Source organism: Saccoglossus kowalevskii, chromosome 12 (genome assembly GCF_978046115.1).
Source record: "Saccoglossus kowalevskii chromosome 12, keSacKowa6.1, whole genome shotgun sequence".
Lineage (NCBI taxonomy): Eukaryota > Metazoa > Hemichordata > Enteropneusta > Harrimaniidae > Saccoglossus > Saccoglossus kowalevskii.
Window position 1 is genome coordinate 13,105,744 of NC_140652.1, and position 22,818 is coordinate 13,128,561.

The 22,818-nt window shown below is 38.4% G+C and overlaps 2 long non-coding RNA genes across 2 annotated transcripts; both read right to left on the reverse strand.

Moving 5' to 3' along the window:
* Positions 1 to 1,038: 1,038 nt before the first annotated feature.
* Positions 1,039 to 17,437, reverse strand: LOC146735534 (uncharacterized). The gene is made up of 2 exons (XR_014931104.1): positions 17,357 to 17,437; positions 1,039 to 1,153 (listed from the first exon to the last, which is right to left on the reverse strand). It is a non-coding gene; the product is annotated as an uncharacterized LOC146735534 (long non-coding RNA).
* On the reverse strand, positions 10,908 to 14,044 carry LOC146735535 (uncharacterized). The gene is made up of 2 exons (XR_014931103.1): positions 13,946 to 14,044; positions 10,908 to 13,681 (listed from the first exon to the last, which is right to left on the reverse strand). It is a non-coding gene; the product is annotated as an uncharacterized LOC146735535 (long non-coding RNA).
* Positions 17,438 to 22,818: the final 5,381 nt, after the last annotated feature.

Consider the following 22,818-nt stretch of genomic DNA (forward strand, 5'->3'; position numbering starts at 1 on the left):
GATTGATGTCGGATAAAAAACTTATTTGCTTTAGCTTGGGGGTGGGGGTTTCGACCTCAAAAAGGTTTCCATCCTACAAAAACGATTTTATTTTTTAATGAAATCAAAAAAATCTTGGAGTATTTGTAGCTCGTTTTTTTTCTATTCAATCATAGGCAGAAATAACAGAAAACGGAAAAAAACACATCCAAGACGAGAAAATGGTTTGGTCCATGAGTAAATATGTGCGTCAAATGAGGTGCATTTGTAAAGTCTTTTTACACCCACCCGACAACCAACTGCTATGTCATACTACTGTCCGATTATCACTGAATTTGTATTTAATGGTGAATGTAGTCTGACGCCATGACCAATATTTATCAATTAAGTTTCAGTGGGGGGTAGGAGGAGGTTTGAAAAAAACTAAAGGAATTAAGTTTCATATCCGACATCGATCTTTTGACGTCGTCCCCAAGTTTTTAGCTTTTGTTGTTATGACAACATACAAATGACTGAATATATTCGCAATGTACAAGGCCCAGAATATTAATACGAATGGAATTATATTTTTTGAGAAAATAAAAAAAAATTAGGAGACTAATATTACTATGAGAATGGAAGGAGTAATATATCATTATCGACATCGGGTTACATTTGATTGCTAAATTTTGTGATCGTTAAATGTTCTAATATTGCACAATGTTATGTAATTATGGTGTACAACGTTGTTGATTTTCATATCAAATTTGTCGATATAAAGAATTTTAATTTTCACTGCTCTTCCATACATGTAAAATGATGGTCCAGCCCCCAACATACAAGATGGTAAAGAATTTTTTTACGATTCCTTAAGATACAATTACTTGAGTTAGATTATATCATAAAAACACTGACATTACATGTCCATGTTTTTACTGGTCTATGCATCTTTTTCGTATGTCAACTTTAATGCGTGCGATATGACTGTAAGTGCATAGACTGGATGTTGATTCATGGTATGGTGATTATAAACACGTACAGACACATAAACAAGCATGGTTACCATGTAAAACCAAATGATTGCCATACAGTTGACTTTTTGTTTTAATCTAAAAACTGGCGACCTCAGTCCAAATAACTCTACTTCCTTTGTAGAGTGTCATCCTCAAAACAACGTTGATATGTTCTGTCATATCTGATGAGAGTAGAGGAAAAAATATGACGTGCACACATAACACGTATGTATCCTGCCCTGTTCATCTGCAAGAAACGATTCCAGACACATTTACAGACTGATTTTAGACAAAATTCAATCACAAAACAAGTCATCTGAAGATGAAACAGCCCCCACTTGTCAGATGTGATTATAGTTGGTTATGAATTATAAAGTTTGAATGTATATGTATAAAATCGGGTTGGAAGATTACGTTGAAAATCACAAGTATGTTACTCAAAGTTAACAGCTAGGACACCTATATTGAATTTGGTAAAATTTGCATCAATTCAACAAAAATTCATAATCAATTGAATATGGAAATTCAATTGAGTCAATATTAAATAGCAAATACATGTTCAAAAAATATTATTAAAAAAATGGCTGCCACTAGTCTGCTATATTGATTAAAAATAACGATATGCATATACACCAGTGGTCTCTGTCAATCTATAAAGTTTGAAGTGCACTCAACTTGGAAAAATTATAATCGACTTGCCAAAAAGCTGGACTTTACTGGGTTTGGACTGCTTTGGGGCCTTGTCAGGTAAAAGTGCAGTAGCCGAAAAGAACTGTTTATTCTTGGCAGGACCACCATAACTGCCAGTAAAATAACCAAGCCCTTTCCACAACATGCTTCTATTAATTTTACACCAAGGTTCATATGCTTGGAGTCAAACAAAATTCCAACTTTCCAGGAGTATATAGGTTACAAGATATTAACAAAAATTAAAAATTAATTAATTAAATATGCAAATGAGCCCATTAATAAAGTTGAAACTCAATATTGTATAGCACATATTTTATATTGACAGATATATGTAAGTAAGAATCAAAGTTAAACTGTAAATAGCTCCCGTTTGATCAGAGCATGTATTATAAAGGTATAGGCTTTGCCTAATAGGTGAAAGTAATTGCATGTAGATCAATCCATCAATAAAATTGATCAAGATGTCTGAGAATCTATGACATACTGTATATGGAAACACATGATTTTGATATGGGCATTTTGAAAAACATGCAAGGACACTATACTTGTAAACAAAGGGCACTAATGAGGCACTCTATGAATGAGGTATTTCTAGAGGTCGGGATTTGTCTCGTCTGCAGTTGAATAATTTTTGCTTTGATTTTTTTATGGTTTTTTTTCCCAATGCGACTTAATTTCACTTGTTTTTTTTAATTCTTGGTAATTAGTGTCATTAGCGATGGAGTAGTAAAAACCGCAATTAACCTCAGTGCAGCAAATCGGGATAGATCTTCCTGACGCAATGGGCAAATTTCGCTATTTTCGCTGAAAAGTAAAATCTGCTAAATTAAACCTACGTGAACATGTAAAGTAACAACAGATTGTTTCCTTGACAGATTCTTGAAATTAAATCATCAAAATAGTACAACTAAAAAGTCTGTACAACATACCTAGAACAGATAAATAAAAACATCGTAGTTTAATGTTCGTCCGGACTTTGAGCCCTTGAAAGTAAGTGATCCAGCCCTTACATACGCCAACGATTGAAATTTGTTTAATTGCTATCAAATTATCGCTCGAAAAAAAAAATTCATTTGTGAGACATGCTTTTGATACAAACCGAAGATCGCGATCGACCCTACACAAAACTACCGCCATTTTGTCTTCCTTGTCCTCGTTCGGCAAAAACAAAAAACTTGCATATTTACTATTTGTTTAATGAGTGCATTTTTGTTTAAAAATATCAAACAAGAATAAACACTAAGTAAAATAGGAATAAACTGCTTCGTTTTATTTGAGTAAGATGGAAAACATGCGAAAACAAATGTGAAACATTACTGTATGCTCGAGGAGAAGACACTGGGAGTCGTGTGCAAAGAGATTGTTTACAAATTAGATCACATTGGAAGTGCTTTCAGTCACGTTGTGTAGCTCAAATGCGTAAAATAGAAAATTTATATCTTGAATAAAACTGACAAACTTCCTTGCTGTTGCTGTCGGGTGTCTGCCTTATACATGGATTAAGTGTAGACGCGGGGATTCAGCTTTCCTTTTCTCTGCTCGTGGCGTCGCAATAGCGGTGAAGGTCAGTACTGGGTTGAACCACAGTCAGCTGGCATCGGTGTCGCTGGGTGTATATGATAGAGGGAAGTTGTGCAACCAAATTTGCCGAGTTCGCAGTTTTTCGCCAATAAAAAAGTAACTAAGGCAAAAACTCACGGTTTTTCGGCATTTTTGTAATAAAGACATTATTCTCTATCAATAATCCGCCCAAAACAGGAACATTTCTACTAATCGTTGTGCTTTTTTGACGTTTTTCGAAAAACCTGCGATTAGGCTGCAAAAGTAGAACATTTGGAGGGGGTGAAACGGAAGAGCATCGCCAGGCGATGGACGCGGGGCTCTTTGGCAACGACCGCGAACGTATCGTGTCCAGCCATTGGTTGGCCACATAGAGGTCAAAATACGCGTTCTATTTTTATGCGTTAAATTTGGCTCTTCCGTTTTACCCCTTCTGGAATGTTCTACTATATTTTGAATGATCATAAATAATTTTTGAACCCAATAGTAGTGATCACTGTGATTATTATATAAATTTCCTGCAAAGTCTGGAACAATACTGAAAAAAAATCGTTGATTTCCTTCTATATTCATGCTTGAAAGTAAGTCAAAGTATCCGCAGACCCGCAGGTGAATACGAGTATCCAGATAATAAGTTAGGATCGATCAGTTCACACGAATTGTTCTGTTCTGATTCATCATTGCAAAACAATGGCCTGGAAACGGCCCAGCTTGAGTGAAACAGTATCGTGGAAAAAAAGAACAGTATCGGACCCGATACCCTTAAAAGACCTGATGAGAACACTGCAGAATCGCGGGCAAAACGAAAGTTACGCGGCTATTGTCTAAGCGACGCAGGCCCGAGGAGAACACTGTACATGTAACCAGCACATTTACGAATCAAGATTGGCAGAAAGTTGTACGGCATCTGTCTTCAATTTTGTCTATTGATGAATATGACGCACAAAGTGAAATTGGACTTGCGTTCATGAAAATCGGAAAGGGTACTGCTTTTTTGTCAAACTGAAAAAATGGCCGCATCACTCTTGTAACTGCGCATGCGTACTCCCCATACTCGCTAACATTTGATGTTTTTAGTCGCTGTATCTGCTCAAATAACATCCATCATGATATAATAAATCATTATATACTAAAATTCGCAAATTTGCAGACCTTCCAATGAAATATTACCAGTTTTTTTTTGCAACAGAATACGTTATTGCAATATGCAAATTAGGCTACTCACCCTTGTCAAATATTTGTTAAGAAACTTTAAAGACTCTAAGTTATAAATTAATTAATGCAATAATTGACTAATTAATATGCATGGAATTGCACCAAAATCTAATCAGCACATCTACTCATCATATATTATCTGTGTGCCAAATTTCATTTGAATTGAAATTGTAGATCTTGAGTTATCAGTGGAAAAAATTTTAGTCACGGAGTCACAGACACCGGTACCACATAAGCTCTGTTTCACGGGAGCTAAGAATGATAATCGACATGCCAAAAGGCTGGACTTTACTGGGTTTGGACAGCTTTGGGGCCTTGTCGAGTAAAAGTGCAGTAGCCGAAAAGAACTGTCTATTCTTGGCAGGACCACCATAACTGCCAGTAAAATAACCAAGCCCTTTCCACAACATGCTTCTATTAATTTTACACCAATGTTCATATGCTTGGAGTCAAATAAAATTCCAACTTTCCAGGAGTATATAGGTTACAAGATATTAACTAAAATTAAAAATTAGTTAATTAAATATGCAAATGAGCCCATTAATTAAGTTGAAACTCAATATTGCATAGCACATCTCTTATATTGACAGATAAAAAAGTCTATAACAAGTTTGGTCTTATTTGGACTATTAGTTCACAAAATATTAACAAAAATTCTAAATTAATTTAATATGCAAATGAGCTCGTTAATTAAATTGAAACTCAATATTGCATAGCATATATCTTATATTGACAAATCAAGTCTCTACAAAGTTTGGTCTGATTTGGACTATTAGTTCACAAGATATTAACAAGAATTAAAATTGAAATTAAATATGCAAATAAGCTCATTGATTGATTCCTTGAAAAAATAAATCAATGTCCATCTGTACCAGTGGTTACTGTGACTTTGTACCAAGTCTCAGCAAAATCGGCCAAGGCATCTCTGAGAAATGATGATGGACACACTCAAAAAACAGCCATATTTGATCAAATCAGGAAATAAATCCATGAAAATATGTATACCTCCTCACTGTGTCACTGTGTACCTAGTATCATTGAAATCAGTCAGAGCATCTCTGAGAAATATCAATGGACAGACAAAAGCCATGATTAACAATCAAAATGGCTGCCAGTCGGCCATATTTGATCATTTCAAAAAAGTACAACAAGTGCACCTTTGTCTTTGTAACAAGTCTCAACAAAATCGGTCAAGCCATCTCAGAGAAATGACGATGGACACACAAGAACCAAATTTACTGAATTTTGGCATTAAAAATGGACGCCAATCGGACATATTTGATCGAATCGGAAAATAAATTGACGTGCACATGTATGGTTGAAAAAAAAAAACGGTCAAGCCATCTCTGAGAAATCACTCCGGACGGACTGACGGAGATGAAACTACAAGCGCCATCCCGGACTTTGTCTGGTGGGGGCTAATAACACAACCAAGTGTATTACTTATGAGTACACTCTTGTGTGCAAACTTTCACCTGAATCAGGTGATATATTAATGATGAATCGGCATGGACATTAACAAAATGGCAGAATCGCAAAAATATGTGACATGCACCTGTAATCTAATATATTATGGACACAGACAGACAAAACCAAATAGTCCAGATTTTGGAATTCCTCTGAAACAGGGACAAACAAATATGGTAGGCCAACATGCTTCCATTGACTTTGAAAGTACATTTACACATAATCTAGATTTTCTTATTGCATAATTATGACTATCCATAAATGTTTCAAATTTGACTGATTTGTGCGAGTTGTTACCTTTTGTTTAGCCTCCTCAATCTGTGTAAAACCAGGTAGGTCTGAGGTTCCACTAATTGTTCTATTCTGCTATTGTATGCCTTCACTAAGCAGACACATGATAATAGGGAGAATATCTACACAATACACATGTACACAATTTGTAATAATATGTATTAACAAGCAGCCTGTCGGCTGAGATAGCTCCGCTGTTAGCAATGCACATGGCAATTAAAGAACAGAAGATATCATTAGAAAATGAACAAATCTGAGAGAGGTCCACATGTAGTACCTATATGTATAATATATCAAAGCAATTGGACTTGCGGTTTTCAACAAGAAGTCGAAAATATCACTTTTTACCAAAAATTACAAAAATATTAATCAAAATTAGAGAATTAAAGATATCATCATGAAATGAACAAATCTGAGAGAGGTCCACATGTAGTACCTATATATGTAATATCAAAGCAATTGGACTTGAGGTTTTTAACAAGAAGTCGAAAATATCACTTTTTACCAAAAATGACAAAAATATTCACCAAAATTAGAAAATTAAAGATATCATTACAAAATGAACAAATCTGAGAAAGGTCCACATGTAGTACCTATATATGTAATATCAAAGCAATTGGACTTGCGGTTTTCAACAAGAAGTCGAAAATATCACTTTTTACCAAAAATTACAAAAATATTCACCAAAATTAGAGAATTAAAGATATCATTACAAAATGAACAAATCTGAGAAAGGTCCACATGTAGTACCTATATATGTAATATCAAAGCAATTGGACTTGCGGTTTTCAACAAGAAGTCGAAAATATCACTTTTTACCAAAGATATTCACCAAAATTAGAGAATTGAAGATATCATTACAAAATGAACAAATCTGAGAGAGGTCCAAATGTACTACCTATATATGTAATATCAAAGCAATTGGACTTGCGGTTTTTAGCAAGAAGTTGAAAATATCACTTTTTACCAAAAATGACAAAAATATTCACCAAAATTAGAGAATTGAAGATATCATCATGAAATGAACAAATCTGAGAGAGGTCTACCCAAGGTACATATACACCAAGTATCAAAGCATTCAGGCTTGTAGTTTTCAAGAAGAAGTCGAAAAAGTAAAACATTGACACGGACGACGACAGCGGAGCTAAAAAGGAAGAATCTGGAACAGGAACTATGAATATCACAATCCCTGATAGGTAGTAGTACTCAAACAAGCGACCTCATGGGCGAACAAGTCATTGAAAATGACACAGTTCCCGTTCAAACTGTTAAAATTGATCTTCATCTTCTAAACTTGGTCTTGACAATTTTCAAGTATTTACAAAGTGCTAAAAAACCCTTCAAATACAGGTTATGCCTGTATAAATACTTGAAACTGACTACTGGGTGCAATGACATGAAAAAACACCAACTTTGGTTCACAGTGATCAAGTTTGAAGGCAAAATACAGGGAGGTAGTCATCGTGTTGTGCATGTGCGACATTAGTGTTGATAAACAGATTTTTCCAAAATCCAATGCGCAAGTATGAGCTTTGACCTGGTCGCCAGACTTGTACTAATTATTGCCAGTGACTTCTTTGATACCTTAAATCCAACCACCTAAAAAATACTCAAATAAAGCTTGGTAACGTCTCAGTTTGTACTCTTTGATCTGCACATCAGTCAAAGTCGCCATCTTTGTTTATATGAGACCCATATATATTGTGCATGCGTGGTGCGACAATTATCACACTTTAAATCAGACTTCCAAATGTATAGCTTACTTTATTCTTCAGTGTATACAGCAAAGTACTTAAAGGGACGTTTATGATTGGAATGTAATATGGCAGTGTATTGATAGTTTAGTAAGCATTAGAAACACAAGGAGAAAGTGTAGGTTTTCAGGTAAAAATCCTGTGTTAGATAAAAACTGTTAACCTATACTTTAAAGCAAGTACGAGAACAAATTTTTGATTTGCAATCGGTCACATTGCCAAACTTAATTTACATAAAAAACAAGACTTTTTCATTTGCTCATAACTATTCAATGCATACCACTTTACGTCAATATGACCCTTTTTTCCCCAAAAAAATCGCAATATCTCGTTAGAGGCTGTAGCTGTTCTGGTTGTGAGTGCAAACCCCTTCTTTTTCCAATTTTTGAAAGTTAAGAGAAAACTCTATCTCCTCATCAACTTCAGCGTTAAGTTGGTCAATTTGAGAGGTCTGTTTTTAATAGCAGTTAATAAACGTGCTGGTGAGAGTGTGCAAGTGGCACCCTCACTTATCCTCACCCTGCTTCTCCAGTTTTAAAATTACGTGCACCTCTTCAGTACAAGTATAGTTATCTGGAGGGGCCAAAAAAATGGTCACATGACCAAAAGTGGTACAATTAGTAATCTTTCAGGTGAAAGGCTTCACGTAGCATCAAATCTTTCAACTAGCTGTCCAGGGATATACGGTGGTTTGGGTTATTTCATTATGTAACAGGTATGCATACTATTTCGTTTTAGAATTTCAGATAACTATTGATGACAGATTGCAACTTAAGTTTGAGCGACTGTTCAACTTATTAAGTTGGAATGGGGTAATTTCAAATGCTACGACATCAAGAGATTGTTTGGTTAAAGTGGTGGTTAAGTGTTGGATATGGGCAGCAACTTGAATTAAATTATGAAGAACAACCAAAACAGCATTTCCATCACTATCCATGTAACCTTGGCCATTTCTGCTATGTGAATCAAAAACATAGAACATAGTCTTATAGGTAAATATGCCCAACCCTGGGCTCTCTCTGGAATTTGCTAGGTAATAGTAAATTTACTAATCAAGAAAAAAAAGTATTAGTAAACTTTGTCTGGAAACTGCGGAGCATTTTCCCGCGACTGAGCACAACGGGGAAGGAGAGGGAGGTGTCCCCTCTGTCGTCCGCCGAAAACAAGAACAGCATGCTGAAAATGGTGCTTGCTGGTGCAACCTGAGCTCTAATTTTGTGTGTAATTTCATGACATCAAATTAGGCAGTCTGCTCCACAAAATGTATCATTTATGATGGTACAACAAAACATCACAAAACATCTGGTAGACACCAGAACCTTTATTTGAATAACTCAGTATTAATTAAACATATTCATGATAAGCTCACATTGTTAACAGTGGGGAAAATAGTCATCATTCAAAAGTTCACTGCCTAGAACACAAGTCTGTGAATAAATTTTCACGGGAAATTTCTCAGAAAAAAACTCTATGCCAATCAATATTATTATGAAGTAATCTCCCGTGCTCATCATGCAAACCCGCATGTTGACGTTTATGACGACACAAAATGACTATTTATTTTCATCGAAATTTCTGAATTAAAGTGAAAAAGTAACTTTCGGTCTTGTAACTCGATCTCAATGCTAAGAATGCCCGGTAAGAATGTTACACAAATTATAGTATTTTTCGATCGATTCGCTAACATTGTCTCACCTTCCATTAGCTGTGGAATCATAGCCCTATGTTGCCGACCGCATTATTTACGTGACAGACACTGGCCGGCCCATGTTCGACATACAACAACAAAAATAAAAACAAGACGTCCGAATGAAATTGGTAGGGCAAAATTAGATTGTATGACGCACCAAAGAGCTACGGAACCGCAGCTAACCTTCCATTATTTCTGAAATCGTGCTGCAGTACGATCAACTTTCCGTTTCTTGGTGCTGTCAGGGTTAGGACACCCATATGTTTCTGGTTCTGAACACGATTTAGCGGTTTCTCCATCTCGTCGTGAAAAATACTCGTCGAGCAGTTGTCTGCTCCTTTTTGACGTAGTCTCCATTTTCAATAAATAAACAAATCACGTGTTTGATAAGGGCGACATGAAACCGTTCCATACTGAGAGTAATGTCGCGGGGTATCTTGAAACACATGTCGACTAAACTATGCATGTGCGATGACACCAAAATAACTTTAGAGTGGAAAAATACATTCAGTGGCAGTTCCGTGTTGATCGCGATCACCATGTAACAATTGTTGCAAGTAACGGGACATTGTTTAACTTTAAAATGACAATCACTCAAACCGTAACACGCGTGATGATCACAGTCGAGTCTTGACAATTAAATGAGGGCGATTTGCGAGGGTATTTTGTACAAAATGTGTTCGTAAATCCTACTAATAGATATTTATTTTGTTCGTAAATCTCGTCCAAATTTCGTAATTTACGACATTTGCGAGCGACAGCGAGAGCACAGCAACCCATAGTCTTTGACAATAATAATGGCATGTGCAGTACTTTCAAAAACATGTTTTAATGCACAGTCAATGTCAAAGTCAACTTCAGCAAGGCACCCAACAATTGATGTGCATGGAATACAGCTAAAATGATATGGTCCAAATGAAATGCAACTATTTAAATCAGCAACCTGTAAATACGTACTAGAATCTTTGGTATGCCTGTTAGGATAAAGTTTTAAATACAACAATTGCCCTATATCTATGTGTTATCAATATTCGCACTGTTCCAGTTAGCAGCATCCATAATCATTGAATATACCAGGGCTACAAGACTGTTTGTCATGCATGTACTGGCTCCAGATGTGGTACCCAAATAATTAGGTGAACCTTGATTAACATTACCTGCAATCACTAATTTACCTTGACCTGTTATGTCACAGTTTGAAGTAGGACCAGGATTGCTTTCTATATCACCACTTAGCAACAGAATCATTCTCATATAGTACAAATAAAGTTGCATAATCCATACAGGAAAAAATCTTTTTATTACAAACTTTAGTTTGTATACAATGACAAATTCAGAAGACCAAATACATACTTCTATATGCATGATTTCTCAGTCAGAAAGTCTTCTCTGTAATATAATATAATATTGGATATGGTACTGTTGTACGATAATTTATATGGTACTAATAGTATGGTAAAGATATGGTATATAATGGTATAATGTATACTGGTTCAATCTGGAGTACTTTGGTAAGCAGTGTATGTGACAGGACGTTAACACTGACACCTGCAAGCCTCTCTAAAACAGTTGGTGAGAGGAGTACAGTACCAAATAAAGAACAAATTGAAAGACAAAAAAATCTTCTTTTAAACAAAGATCCTGTAAAAAAGCAAAAAAAAAAGTACATTTAAACAAATAGTAGGGCCATTAAGCGATGAGGGCGCCTATTCTGGACCCATGTAAATAAGCACTATCGATTATTACCGATATATAACTATATAACTATATTCCGTTTCCTGTTTATGTGAGCGAGTCATTGTGACGTTTCTCAAGTGTTTTCTCAGGTGGATATCCACAAGGCTTGGATATCCATATTTAAGTTTCATGTTCGCCCAAAAGGTAGTTTTCCTAACTATGTATAACCTATGCCAAGATTCCACAATTACAGACGCCAAGGACTGACTATTTGCCACAGTTTTAGGGGTTTCCACTCAGTCGTAGTGTGTGCGCAATAGAGCGCAATGAGTTTTAATATGACGTCCTCCAATATGAATACTAATTACTTTCCGTAACTAAAACTTTGTGATTTGCATAACAAAGAGACAGAGTTGATAGTGTACTTATGAGTACTGGTAGACACTAATATGTTTGATGGATGGGGAAGATGTCAATCATAAAATTGTTCCAGGAATATGTGATTTCTCACATGTAAGCAGTTTCAATGCTATTTATAAGCTGTAATCCATTTTACCTCAAAAAATCTAATTTACTCACAAAACGTGTTTTAGTGTGGGAGATTTAAAATAGTACTGTGGCATTTGGCAAATTAATTGTTTACCCATACAATTTAACAGAGGAGTTTAGAGCTTTTACTTCAGGGGCAATGTGGGGTTTACAATTATCAAAACAATGAAATTCAGTTTGCCCTCCCAGATGTGAGCCATCCCTGTCAAGTTTGGGTCTAATACTGTCATTAATTACCAGACTTTGGTTCAGGTCGGAAGTTGTTTTTTCATTTTGTGTATGCCTAGCATACACAAGCAAAATGGCACTTTTCAGGGCCACACCATCCTCCAAAAAAAGTACTACAGTTAATAAGAAATATCCTACATGCACACAAGTGATGTAACGTTTGACCGGCAATGGTAGTGTTTGCAACCTTTTCATCAGTATTTGTTTATTTGTAAAGTAAAGTAAACCAAAATATTGAATATACCCAAATTAACAACATCCTGAAAAGTTGCAAGTTGCACAGAGCTGTGTGCAAAGCCAGTGCCATTCGAATTAAAAGGATATCAGCTGCAACAAATTATGGCAAATATGTCAGTTAATGTAATATTAATATGGCAATAGCCATGGTAATACACATGCCCATACTACTTAATACTAGACTAAAAATCACTGGAAAATTATAAAGTGCAGCTCACGTGCCTTTCATAGCAATGATGTATGTCAAAAGGTATAGTATGGATCAGTGTGTCACTGTTGTGGTGAATTTGTCTGCTAATTTGATAGTGTTAGTAGCCATTTCAAAAACTTGTGAATTTTGGTCGATTTAATTCAAAATTGGGTGTTTTTACACAATTTTGATGAAGTTTTCGACTTAATTCAAGACTAAGATCTAATCATTTGCTGGACATCTTGGATTTATCTACCCAAAAACACACATTTTTGTGTTTTGGACGTTTTTGCTATTTTGGTTTTGTGTTTGAGCAATTCAGTTATTGGTAAGATGAAAAAGGCCCTGTAGAGATTCCTCTTCTTCTAATAAGCAATTTCCTGTGCCTAAAATCAAGAAGAAAGGTCAATGACCTTGTATTAATCAATGCACTTAAGATCACCTCATTTGCATAACAAATGGTAGCCATTTTGTGGGGTTTCCAGGTTTCAACAATCAGAACTGATTTTGAAATGTCTATATTTTGATGGCTAATGCAGGTTTGTGAAAAATTTTAACAGATTCCTTATTTTTCAGGAAGGGTCTTTCAGTAAATGAAGAAATGTAGTTATCCCTTTTGGATTTTAAAATCACTTGGTGTGCCTACAAATAGGTTCAAACAAGTCACATTGGACGTAGATGGCGCTGTGACAGCAACAAGACGGACTTAAAATATTAAAGATGGCGTCCGTGTTCACGAAAAGCACTGAAGGTCGTCACGATATTAACGTACACTAATTCAGGTCATTTAAAAATTGCAGTTAGATAAACACCCAGTTACATCGTCAAAATAATAAAATTTTAAACCATTCAGTTGTTCTGACCGTGTCATATATATTGACAGTGCACTTTGAATAGTGTAGCCAGTCTTCGGGACGCGATGACGTGACGATACAAACCTCCAAGATCTTTCCAACTTGCTACGAAATTTCATTGTTCCATCACAATGATTTTTTTTCAAATACAGCATTTGCCGATGTCAATTTCTACAAATCTGCCTGCTTTGCACATCCCTAAAATCACCCTGTCGACCGTTGCCGACTAACATCCAGAACATGGACTGTGACATGGCGAGACATCGTTAAAATGAGAATGTTGACAAAATATTCTCACATACATTCCACTAAAAATAAAAAAAATGCGCCCATCAGACAAAAAAAATCGATCACAGAAAACTTATTATTTTTGAAAATAATTAACTTGTTAAAAGATAGATACCGGAATACCAGTAATTTCGATCGTTGACACAAATGACGGCCATCGCAGTGCAGTGATCACCGGCTACGGACATCGTCAAAATCTGAACAATTTACCTCTATAGATCGGCAAAGATACAAGTCCCAAACATTCATATATCATAGTACTTACAAATATATCATGTACTTACCAAATAATTTATTGATCTTCAAACTATTCAGTATCAGCGCGAAGTCACAGAGAGCATCCATAAAAAAATTGTCCTACACGAGGTTTTTTTACCATTTACCTGATTGAAGCGAATTCGCTCCCATGATGCAACAGTAGAACACATTGCCTGAACCCGAAGATCATGCCCCGTTTAGCATGATCGAGGTACGTGGTAAAAATACTGATATCTTTATTGCAATCATAATCAAATCAGGATATCAAACAAAATACGAATATAGGTAACATTCTGACAAACCAACAGAATACTACTACTTTATTGACATCAATTTAACAACATAAAAACAACTTTGTATTAGATGCATGTAATTTATAGTCCATCTTAATCAGAATCTGCACATTTTCGGGTTTAAAATAGCTGCCAAACGCTCAAAATTGATCTAATCTCAAAACAACTTCACGTGCATATGTATACCTTCATGACATGTATGTGTACCAAATTTGAATGGAATCCATCAAAGTGTGTCTGAAATATGACGATACACGCACGCACGCACATAACCAAAAACACTACTTCCCGTTTTGGACTACCGTCCGAACGGGAACTAAATAGCCCTGCAAAAACATTGTGGTAGCGAAGTTGAGAAGTTGAAAGGAAATTGTTCACAAAAATATAGTACACCTTAAATATCAAAGCAATCGCGTTGGCAGTGTTCAAAAGAAGTTGAATATAGCATTTTTTTACCCAAAGTATTTGCAAAAAATAGAGTTGAAGATATTGCCAAACATTAGGTACCTACATACCAAGTATCAAAACAATTGAGGTGGTACTTTTCAAGAAGTTAAAAATGCAATTGTTGATGGACAACGATGGACAATCACCTATTATGAACAGCTCCGTTCAGTCATCTACAATGACAGCGGAGCTAATAAATGTACACACATTCTCAACACTGCACGATATGGCAACACAACGGAATGTTATACAATCTGCACTAAGCTGAATAATGATAATAACTGTAATTTAATTGTCATGACACACTGAATATACATATACTAAAGTTGAACTATATTTACTCGATATGAAAATCACAATAAAAAAAGCTTCTCTAATTTGGCTTTGGTTGCTCAATAAGAAAATTCACTGTAACACTGACAATAAATTGGCTATGTTTGTTCAATACGAAAATTCATCATACACATGAGCAAAGTTTCCAAAATTTGACTATATTACAATGATCAGGTGCAACATGTAAGCAAAGCAACTGCAATATGAAAGACTTGAAAAGACAACAGGTGTCAAATTCAAAATCAAAATATATTAATTGCAGCCTATTACCACTCACCAAAGCATTCACCATCTGTCACATTATTTCAGGCTGGGATTACAAACAGATGTGAGGATTATGATTTTGAGCAGGGTATGTCAAAATATTAAGGGTTCTGGTGAATGTTACAGGGGAGGGGGTATGTTAGGGGGATAATAAATATAAACGAAAAACATTTATGTCATGAATTCTAGCTAACTGGTTCAGATAAAGAAAATCATTAAAATTGTTTTTGTTTGCACTATCCCAGTCATCAATGCCTGTCACCGGACTTATTATCTATGTATTTCTCACTAATGTTGTCATCTTTGTCATTTACATCTGTCACAAGTCAACATTAATGTCATTCATGTCTCTGTGACAAGTCGTATTATACATCTCCGTTCTTGTCAATGTCGCTGTCACCATCTTGCTTCCTGGTCATGCAGTTTCACCAATGGGCCATTCCAGTTTATATCTGCACCCCCCTGTTGATGTGGTCAGATTTCCAGCACTGTATGATGGGGAAAATACCCCGGAATTCCAACTGTATATGGAGAAACAGAATCTGGAAATCGAGACGAGTATGGAAATCCAGGCAGTTATGGCTACTAAATAAAATATGGCCTAGTTTATCTCGCCACATACCGGTTGGTGAGGTTGGATTTCCAACAGTATGACTAAACAAACTTGGAATTCTGACTGTATATGGTAAAAAAAACTGGGCCAGTATGAAATAGTTATTACTGAAATTAGATAAAGATGGTGGCACGAATGAGCTCGTCAACACCGTGAATCGGGACTAGTTTCGATTTCCAATATCAAATATAAAAATTTGAACTTGGTAAATTAGCATATGATGTGAGTTATATTTGGAAATCCTACTCTGTATGGTGGCACAATGGAACTCATCAACACCATAAGTAGGAACTATAGTTTTGGATTTCCATTACTGTATGGTGAATGGTGATTTGGAAATGAAACTTTGTATGACTTATACACCCATGGAAATTATACCCTGTATGAAGTAAACACACAAGCTTATCAACAGGGGGGTGCAGATATAAACTGGAATGGCTCAATGTCATTGTCATCTATGTTTTTGTAAATAGTGTTGTCATCTTTATCATCTATGTCTCTGTCTCTTATCACTATAATCCCTGTTCTTTTCTGTCACCATCTTTCCTGTCAGTTTCACCCATGTCACTGTTACGAGACTTATCATTGTCTTTGTCATCCATATTTTTGTCATCTATGTCTGACACCAGTATTGTCACCATCTTTTTCATTGTAATCATATCCATGACTCACAAGACTTAAAACTATCCGTCATTATCACCAATTTGTATGGAGCAACAGAATATGTTGACTGTGATGATCAGGACAAGAGAGAGGGAGAGAAGGAAAGGCAGAATTAAAGTACGGAGAAAACATTTGAATCTTATGAATGGCAGTCACTAGTCAAAACAGAAGGCATAAAGAAAATAAAAGTAAATAAGCTGAATAAGTATATGTACAAATGTAGAAGCAAGTAAGGTATGGTAACCTGTAGTATACCTTACCCCATCACCTAACATAAAAGCTAAGAAAATTATGATCATAAATCAAGTTACAATTTGTATAATGTTATTTTTCCTACCTTCAATTTAATTCAGTTATAGTTACTAAATTAATTTAACGCAACTTTAAATTCTAGGTGCGACAAAGGTACTACTCCATCTTTATAAATATTTATAAATTTCATAATAGACTGAAACGAGAGGTTTCTATTGGTCGATTGAATAACATTGTAACGTTTTTAAATGATGTTGTTGGACACTGTGCTTGTTTACTGGCTGGTTTGATTCAACTGCAACTGAAATTTATAAATATTTATAAAGATGAAGGAATGTCTTTGTTGCACCAAGTATATTTTGCTTAAATTGCATTTTTATGAAACATTGAAATTTAATTTAATTTAAAAATCGTAAATCAATGTCTACTGACGGGTAGTGAGAACAGAGAGTAACTCAGATTGTACATTATGAATATGGATGATCTGTAACAGAGGAGGAAGAAAACTACAGTCACACTGGCGGTATAATTCAAAAGTTGTTCGGTTGTGTACAGTTATTAAAATTACTCACGTCAAACTTGCCATTAGTCCTGAATCGAAGTTCACGATAGTTCAATGAAGATTCCCACTTTGGTTCTTGACAAGTAATTCAGAATTGATATTTGAATCAGTCACAGACACAATTCGGAGAGTATTTCCTTGACCTTAACTCAGTTCGTATTTGGTCAAATGAATGACGAGTTGATGAGTGCCCTTCTACAGTCTTGGGATGTTGTGGCACTGACCTTGAGTAATTCAACAAATCACAGAAATCATATTGTGTTTTTTTGCGCTGCAATGTTTTACTCAATGTTTCCTCTCGGGTTTGCAGAAACGAAGTTGTTCACGGAGTGCCACTTCAATTGGCTGTGGAATCATAGCTCCCCGAGGGCCGTTTTTGATCGTCGGTATCTGGCTGCCCTCGATATTCCGCTGTCAACACAAAACAAACAGAAAAGACGTCCAAATAAAATTTAAAAGGCAGAAATCAGTTGACAGTCGCAATAGAGAGAGCTCTACGAACCGCAGCTACACTTCAATGTACACGTTCAGCGCGCGCGTTCTGCCTATCCAAATCGTGTAAACATTTTTTTATCTGCTAGGCGATACTATTATTTAAAAGGTGATGTCACAACATTACATACTCGCAAAGTGGCAATAACTTGCAATAGTTTAGTAAAGGCCTGTGAAAAATGTTGTTGCGACCACAGTCGGCTGGCGTACACGCGATAATAAAATAAATGCGGTCAATTTACCGATATTTACTATATGGGAGCGGCCGAATTTGTCGTTTTTGTGTGAAAAAAAACTTGCATACGAACACCTCATTATACGAAGATCATAGAACACTTTCTCGAGGTACTTGAAACCAAATTTGTCATGTCACTGTAAGGCCGTCACTGATTGGCTCCCGAGTTGAAGACGATTTCGGTTTCAGGAAAGTGTTCTATATTGTTCGCAACATATAAACAAAGGACTGTATGCAAGTCTAGTAGAGCACATTTTTCATTCGTCATTCTTCGTCAGCATTTATTCAGAAAGTACCCCTTCTTTGTTAAAACAGTCTGTGTTTACCAGTTTATTTGTTCTAAACAATGCCTGTTTACTAGGAAAGGACTGTATCTTTGTTTGTATTAAGCGGACTGTTTTTCAAAACTTGTCTAGTTTGTTCTTATGTGATTTAAATGGAGAGTACAACTTTCCCCTGACTATTTACAAAATGTGACATTTTTTGTGGATGCATTAGTTAACGTAATTTACATCATTTCAAATTGGTAAACTGAGGGAATGAGTATCAGCTGACAGTGAAGAGGAAAGCATCATCTTCTGAAAGTTTCCGCAAGTATTACAAACTAGTGGAATAGATGTGCAAAGTTTTATTGAAATTCATTTTAGTGGTTCTTGAAATATCAATGAAACAGCTAAAATCGTCCAATTTCATTTATAACAGTTTCCAGAATGAATTTGAAAAAAAAAATTATCAGTTTGGAATACTGGCTGTAATTTATAAAATAGTTCTAGTACATAGAAAAATTGATGGCATTATTACATTTAAAATATAACTGTGTAAGTGTTCCTTAGGACCCCTCACCCATGACTCTAATCCTAGCCCTGCCGTTCCAGTGCCCTCATCATTTTTAATAGTATTGGGTCACTTATAATTATTTGGAGGGGCATATTGATTTACATTGGGGGCTTGAGTGTTAAGGTTCAGGGTGAGGGAGCCTTAAGGAATAACTATTGTCCAGATATTCTGACATTTGTATTGTCTATTTTAAGGTTCAGGGTGAGGGAGCCTTAAGGAATAACTATTGTCCAGATATTCTGACATTTGTATTGTCTATTTGAATCGATCATTTTTATTGAAAAATTGATTGAAATTGATTGAAAAATTGTTTGACTGTTAGTCAAATTTAGGCAGAGGGTTCTCCGAACCCGCCTATTCACATAGTTCATTCCCACCATAGACTCCGGTAAGTCAAAATGACTATTTTGAACTGTAGGCATTAATCAGCGATTCTGTCAGTGACGGAGAGATAAAATCTAGGCCAGGGGAAGCCCCATGACCCCAAGATTCTTTTACCCCTTACGTCACGAACCCACGTGGCCGAGGCCAGGTGGCAGCGCCATAGGCGGCTGTACAATAACTCTGGTTCCTTTCTCTCCGCACTGAGGACTTAGACCAACGCTACGGAAAGAGTGGGGTGGTTGGGGGGGGGACCCGGAGTCTATGGTGGGTATGAACTATGTGAATAGGCGGGTCGGAGAACCCTCGCCTAAATTCACTACGTTCAATTACCCACCATAGACTCCGGTCAATCAAAATGACTATTTTGAACTGTAGGCAGAGTCAGACGCCGATAGGTGGCGGGTTTTCCGAGCAAACAGAAAAATGATGAAAGTCTTTTCCCAGTCCGGGATGAAATACAATAATCACTCAGCACGCTGGTTAAGGCCCAAAAAAGGGTGGTGTCTTACCTTGCCTGTGCTGTCCCCGGAGCAAGTAACCAAAATGCTGCTACGGTGACAGGGTTTGGTGTGCCCAAGAAAGCCAAACCCCAACCCAATTCTGGGGGTAGTAAGCTTTTGAAGTAAAGACCGAAACAGTTCTGCATGAGGGCATAGGCCGCAAAGCGGGACCTGGGAGCTTCCAGGGGAGTGCTGACGGTAGAGAAATCTGTCCGCATAAAATGCCGAGACTGACTTATTGCCTATGCGCAGGGACCCTTGAGGTCGTTCGGGCTGGGTCAGCAAACCAAGACTGACCCGCTACAACGGGATCCAACCTAAAGAGACCTTCCTCAATGGATACGGTGTCTGTTTAGGTGGTAGTTGATAAAGACGTTCTGCGTTCTCCAGAAGCCTGCCTTCTGTGTATGCTCGAGGGGGGCACCTGACGCTAGCACTAGTGATTTGGCAATCGCACAGACCTCATGCACTCGTGTCTCTGCAAGCTCTGTGTTGAGGAAGTTAAAGTATTATAGACCTCTAATACAGTCGCAGTAAACCACCTGGTTATGGAAGTTGGGGAGGCCGGCCTATGCTGCCTGCCTGGGCCGTAACACAAAGACATGTGCCTGGCACCCCGTCCTGAACCCTAAGTACGGTTTGGAAGCAACTCCGTGCTTGAACCGGGCAGAGAAGCAATTCCTCCTGACCCTCCGGGCAGCCAAAAATTTGACAGCCAGGGGATGACTATCGGGTGAGGTTCTTGTCCTGGGATTTGGTTCTAGGCGAGAAACCCGATTTGTGTCTTTCGCACAACTTGATTGTCCATAACGGCTGTACATCATCCGAGAAGGACAATGCCCCCAGCTCTGGTTGACGCCTACCTGAGGCGAGGGCCAGTAGGAAGACTATTTTCCACGTCGAAAAATTTGAGTGGTACTGATCAGAGAGGCTCAATGGGTGGTCTGCTTAGAGCGGACAACACAGCCAACAAGTTGGGCGGTTCCCTTGTATGGGTCTTGGCGTCTGGAAAGCAGTAAATAGTCCCCTAATAATAGGACAATCGGCTAGTCTTGTTCCCGTACGTTCTCAATGGTGGGGGACAAGGCCGACCTGTAGCCAACAATCGCTGCATCGGGCAAACCAACTTCGTCAAACAGGTGGATGAAGGAGCCTGCTACCTGGCCAATAGAGGGATGGTATGGATCAATCTCCCTTCTGCTACACAATCAGTGTATGCTCGCAGCCTAGAAATGTAGGCTGCATTGGTGGAATCCCTGTTCGCCCTGGCTAGGACGTTGTCAGCCCGCTCAGATAAAGCTTTCGTATGTGCGGGTCTAATGAGAGCCTATATGCGTGTAAGTAATACCCGCTGGGCTCATTGGTAGTGCGCCGTCTGGTTGGGACGGCAGGTCCGGTAAGTCCAGAAGCACTATTGGTGTTTCGACTAGCATTTCAGACAGAAGTGGAAACTAGGCCTTGTTTGGTCAATTGGGTGCGACCAATAATATTATGCAGGTATGCACCTGTCAAAGTTTTCTCCGGTGCCCGGTGAACTAGCGAGAAAGGAGGAAAGGCGTACACAACTAAGTGGGTCCATAGGGTTAGCAAAGCGACCCAGGCCCAGGTCACTAAGTTGTGACCTGGCCACTCGCCGAACACATGCCTGTACTCCCGGTTGCGGAGGTGAGCATCAAACACGCTTCCCCCGCTGCCAGGGTAGACATCTGCCCAGGAAGGGTGAGGAGCCACCACCTGGTTCTTTCCTCCCTGGGGGCGCGCCACTACTTTTCCCTCCCATGGAAGGGTTTGAGCGCTTGCCTCCTGGCTGACTCTGGCTAGAGGATGACGCCCTAGGGCATTGTGTTTTCTGTGCTTGGGGTGCCCTTCGTTTGCCCTTGGCAGGGCCAACTGGCTAGCGGATTCGATCTGAACCCTCTGGTTCATTGCACTCCGAAGCTCTGAAACTGTACCCACCATTCCCTGAACAAAGAGGGTGGAGGATGTCCAGTCACTGAGGTGGGGACGTACCCCTTGACTCAGCTTGTCGGCGAAAACACATGCGTCTAAGGCCGCGTCTTGTAGCACAGTAGTGGCCCCGGCCAAGAGAGCCAGGTGATACTAGGGGATGTCGCACATAGATGTGTGATGACCCGCCAGTAAATGTGTCGCCTGGTTTAGGAGGCTGGTGCGTTCTGCCTCTGAGGTCTCCAGAGTCCTCAGGGCTGGATGGGTCGTCTCTGATTGAGCTGGCGAGAACGCCCATAGAACGCAGCTGTCCCCCTTTGCCCGGTTTGCCAAACGGAAATTCATGGTACTGGGGTCTGGGGAAGGAGCCTTGGGATCTGGTTGGGGGCGTTTTGGTCTCGCCCCACGCTATGGGGTCTGATCCCGAAACCACACCGACCGGGTAGCATTTGGTCCAGCGGGAAGTGTTGCCTAAGGTCTTCCCCACCCGGGGGCCTTAAGCGTTACGTTCTTTCGCAGATGACCAACGTCCACCCATCAACACCGTTTGCATGTCCTGCGCCCCACTCCGCACTCAGACGGACAGGGAGAGACATGCCAACAGGGTTGCTTTGGATCCCGATGCCCGTGATCCCATAAGCATTGAAGCAACCTTAGGTGGTCACCTTAGGATCAAGTGTGGGGGTATTTACATCGTATCACTGGGATCGATGATACTCCGCATCACCCCAAAAGCGTGGCTCACCGAGTCATTACAGATGGAAGACTCTGAGGGACCGCCCGGAGTACCGGCTGTATCCGAAGTGAGCAAACTGTGTCTCCTTTCACTGTAAATATGTGAGAGGGAGCGTGTTCGACTGTGTGTCTCATGACAGGGTCGGTTCCCGCTGGGGACGTCTGTGGGTCAGTAAGAAGGGAGTCCAAAATCCACAGCGGAGACCAGACACAAGGATAAATTCGTTACAGTTGTACCGTTACCGCGCGACGAACCCTGGCTGGCTGAAAGCCCTGCTCCGAGATCGGAGTCTTGGCTGCCAGCACCCTGTTGGCATTCAGTGCCCGAGACTCCAGAGGAGG